The sequence below is a fragment of the Ochotona curzoniae genome, unplaced genomic scaffold, assembly GCF_017591425.1.
Source record: "Ochotona curzoniae isolate NIBS_2020 unplaced genomic scaffold, NIBS_Ocur_1.0 contig_3368, whole genome shotgun sequence".
Lineage (NCBI taxonomy): Eukaryota > Metazoa > Chordata > Mammalia > Lagomorpha > Ochotonidae > Ochotona > Ochotona curzoniae.
The window spans coordinates 498,920-503,811 of record NW_024465837.1 but is presented as its reverse complement, the minus strand read 5'-3'; the positions used below and the strand labels follow the sequence as shown (position 1 = coordinate 503,811).

General features: G+C 36.2%; 1 pseudogene; it reads right to left on the bottom strand.

Moving 5' to 3' along the window:
• Positions 1–712: 712 nt before the first annotated feature.
• LOC121156358 lies at positions 713–1,136 on the bottom strand (annotated as a pseudogene).
• Between the last annotated feature and the right edge of the window lie 3,756 nt (positions 1,137–4,892).

The window sequence follows — 4,892 nt, the reverse complement described above, 5'->3', positions numbered from 1 at the left end:
ATGCACCTATTTTCTTTTTTGTTGACCTCGCTTAAACTTAAATGCCATGGTTTGTTAAACAAAGGCTGCAAACAAGTATTTAACATGTCTGTTACAAGAAACACACAAGAACAGCCTTTAACAGAAATTCATTATCCCCTCCCCAATATTTTTTAACAATTTTTATAAATATAAATTATAAATACAGATATCAAAGCAATCCTGACCATATTTCTATACTACTAGCAGTTAGCACCCACACCGCTTCGAAATTCAAAACAATTTGTGACAATACTCACTGTACAAGCTGCTTTAAACAATTCCTTCTGCAGCTCTTTGACTAAGCAAATTCTCTCACTAAGCATGCCGTTGTTCTTTGCCCTTCCTCAGAGTTTTACTTTGCAGAAACACCTGTTTCCATTGCCAATTGACACGTCTCATCATGTTTGCATCTTGTAAACCTGAATCCTACTTGGAGCACTCCAGGTTTGTGTTTAAATCACAGTGCCTCAACAAGAGAAAGAAAACTTGTACTGTAATCTTTTTTTTTCCTGTCACCTGGAACCATAATGGGTGTGTATATATATTAAATATATGCTTACAAATATCTGGGTCACTTATACCAGCTGGGATTCTTTACTGAATGTGTGAACATTTTGCATTGTGATATTTGCCAGGACATCAATATGAGCAGCAATTTGTTCATTTAAGGCGAGTTTGAGAGCCATTAAAATTAATTGTTGTATATTTGTCCTTCTGGTGGCTGTGGAAGCTTCATCTTTTCTTTGGACATCATTAGATGTCTTACTCCTGAAGCACAACTTTAATGCTATGTGAACTTCACCGTTTTGCTAATATTGGTATGCTCTGTGCTTCCATCATTCCACGGGAATTATTTATTCCATTCATATTAATTTTTGTTTCAAATCTAACTGCCAGAAGAGCTTCTGGGTATTTAGGTCCATGCTCTACTTTCAGGCTGTATATCCTGTTCTCATAGTCCGTCCTTGGAGGCCCTGCCCACCTTTTTAGTGTTGTATCTTCATCATTTGAAGGCCCCAGCTAGTCGTACCATCACCTACTCCTTTTTGTCCTTCTTCAAATTTTTCCAACAAGCGAAAATTGTTAAGAAATTTAACTCCCATGGAGACCACCATCTTCTCCTGCCCATAGCACTTCATCTTTTTATTAATGTGTACAAGATCTTTAATGATATCCCTTTTCAGTTCTGATATTGTTGGGTAACAATTTTGAAGGCACTTTTTTTTTTCCTTGTTGCTCTCAGAATTTCCTGCCTGTGAAATGTGTGACATTGATTTGGGGGCAATTCTGAGTAGTTACTGTTTCAAATATATCCTCTGTTTCTTTAACATTTTTTTGTGTTAATCTTTTTGTACTTCCATTTCCTTAATGTTACATTGCTTTAGATTTCCCATAAAACTTTGATATTCCTTTCTTATTGTTTTCAGTCTTTCAATTTTGGAATTTTTTCAATTTTTTTAAATTTTTAAATTTTTCTATGAAGATATTCTCAAGTTTAGAGATTATTCCTTTAATAATATCCAGTCTGCCAATAAGCTCATCAAAGGTAGTCTTTATTTCCATTCCAGTGCTTTAACCTCTAGAATTTATCTTTGTCTTTCTTGAAATGTCAGTTTCTCTGCCTAGGTTATTTGTGTGTTCTTACCTGCTGTCTACTGTGTCTACCAGAGTCCTTAGCCTAGCAATCATGATGGTTTTTAATTCTTGTTCTGATACTGCCAACATCCCCACTGTACCCGACTCTGATTCTGTTCCTGGATACAGCTGGAACAGAGGTTCTTATTTTCTCATTAGAAAGAAAAAAACTTATAGATAAACAGTAACAACAGCAATATGCAAGCTTGTGGAGTTTAATGGAGATAACACACCTGAAAGGTAAGGTGGGTATCTCCCCAAAAAGGGGGAGACATAGATATGATGATTTTCAAGTATAAAATTTTGTTTTAGAGGCCAGAGCTGTGGCATAATCAGCCAAACCTTTGCCTACGGTGCTGACATTCCATATAGGCACAGATTCTAATCATGGCTGCTTCACTTCCCAACCACTTCCTTGCTAATGTCCTTGGAAAGTAATGGAAGCTGACTCAAGGCCTGGGACCCCCGCACCCAGATAAGAGACCTAGAAGAAGCTCCCCTGTCTTCAGATCCTTCAGATCAGCTCCACTCCAGCTGTGGAGGCCATTTGTAGAGTGAGTCAGTAGATGGAAGATTCTGTGTCTCTTCCCTCTCTGCAATCTGTATTTCCAATTAAAACAAATAATTTTTAAAAAATTATAGTGATAAAAATACTTTGTGTTTGTGTAGTCCTTTATAAGTTTATCGAGTCAGGCCTGAACTCACTGAATTGTGTGATTAAAATTTCCCTTGACAGAATTGCTGTTGTCACAAGCTATAAATGCAGAATTTGAGGCTCAGTATGTTTCTCTTACTTTTCCTATATCCCATAATTGAACAGAAGACAAACAGAACTGGGCCTTTGGCCTCTTCTCTTTCAGCATGCTCTACCATATGGACCGCGTCACACTATAATGCCATTTCATTACTTTTGGCAGAAATTTTTGACTGTCTCGGCATATCACATAGCAAACTACATATTTGAATCTGTATGAATCCAATACAGATTGTTATGGCAGCAGCATTTATGAGCGCGAAAGATAATCATGCAACATATTTTAATGTTTGATTTAGAAAAGACTATAGGATTATTGTCAGGTAAATGCTGTATTAGCAATATTGTTCAAATATTATCAAGTGATAATTCTTCTTCCTAATTTCTTTTTTTCTTCTCCTTCTGGTGCCCTGGAGATACCGAATACTGCCAGACCCACTTGGTATTTATAAAGGCTTTCCCTTGCAGACAAAAGTTGGCAGGCACATTTATGAGACAGATATAAGAGGTATTATGGCATTTGAGGCTTGAAGTATTAGAAACATATGATTTCTGATGACAAACAGACTAAAATAAAAACTGTAAATGTGCACAACATGCCTCTGATTTTTTAAAACTGTGAAGTGGGAAGATTGCAAAGCCTGATTCATTTCCTGTGCTATAAAGAATCTTCTTATCAACATGAAAATAACAACATAATTTAAGTATGTTTCAAAATATTCAAAATAGTCATGATAAAACAGTAAAACCAATAAAGTCCATTTTGTGTTTTTCTATATACATATATATATATTCCAATATATATTTGAAATTACATCTACAGTTTTGAGAAAAGAAAAACCTTATGTTGCAAAAAATATGTGCTCTCTTCCTACAAGAAAAAGATTAAAAAAGAGATTGATTTTGTCACTTGTTTTTTCATGATGATGTTATAGAAATTAAGGCACCTTGCAATACAAATAACCTTAAGAGACAACACGTGGAACTTACTGAAATACCTAACAGAGCTTTTACTTGGTTCAAATGAGTTGCGTTAAGTATCACTGAAACCTTGTGTTGAACAATAGGTGTTCAGGTTTCTCCAAGTCACAAGATTTTGAGACTGCGTGTCTCCAGGTGGTTCATTTCCATCCATACACCTCCCGGTGTCAAGTCCTAGCTCCTGCACCTCCGTTATGCTCAGTCTCTCCATCTTAACTATTGCCTCAATAACAATTTCCCAGGACTAATTCTGGCCCCATTAAGATCATAAATAATATAGCCTCCTAACTAATCTTCCCACAACAGCTGCTATATATATTGTATATGGTGCTTATATAATTTCTCATGCATATAATTCAATAAAAAATTTCCTTTCTTAATCAAAAATTGCAAGTCTCTGAACAGCTTAAGGCAGAATTTTCAACAGTCTAGAAATTTTTACCATGCTACACCTCTTGTTTTATATTATGTACTTCAGTTGTGTGCGTATGCCTTTTAGTTGCCTGAATACGCTTAAAGCATCATAAATGTAGGATAAATGTATAATAGACATCACTACGCACCATCACATTGTTTGAATGGTTTGTGTCCACATCAACAGTAATTGTAGTAATGTTTCCTTTGTTTCAAATGCACTATATTTAAATACATATGCAGTGCATATTCCCAGCATTAACTATGGAAACAGTAGGAATTCACAAATACTTTTTTAGTTTTCATTTTGCAATGTTTTAATGGTTTTTACCCTGAGTTATACAGACAAAGAGTAAGAGAACATCTACACAGTAGTTCACATTTCAAATCCGTGCAATGTCCAAGGCTAGTTTGGGGATTAAGACCTGATCTGGGTTCACAAAATGTCTCCCACAGTTGTTTGAGGGGCCCAGTCCCAGCCATCACCACCACATCCAGTGGTGTACATGTGAAGGAACTTGAAGTCAGGAGGCGGGGATGGCAATGAAATACAAGCATTCCTGTGTGGGAAGTTTCATCTTTACACCTACACTTACAGAACATCAAGAAGAAGACAAGCAACTTGAAGCAACTACCCTCAGTAAATATTTTAGAAAAAAATAGAGCTATAATCCTTGATAAGTTTTTTTGATGCATTCAAAACTGACACTAACAAACATTTTCATAAGTTAAAAGTAATGGTAGTTTTCCCATTGGTTATTAGAATCATTTTGGAAAGTTTCAGTCATGATGGACTTTTTAAATGTGCACATGGCTGTTCAATATGAAAACTTATTGTGTGAATCTGTGTGTGTGTATTCACATTTCTAACTGCAAACGTGTGTGGTAATATGATGTGTATGTATTGTTATCATGCTCTTCTGTCCAATGATTCACTCCCCAAATGATTGCAATGGCTGGGGCTGTGGTGGTCTGCAGTCAAGAATCAGGAACTTTCTCTGGGTCTCCCATGTGGATGCAGGGTCCCAAGGCTTTAGCCCATCTTTAACTGCTTTCCCAGGCCACAAACATGGAACTGGATGGCAAG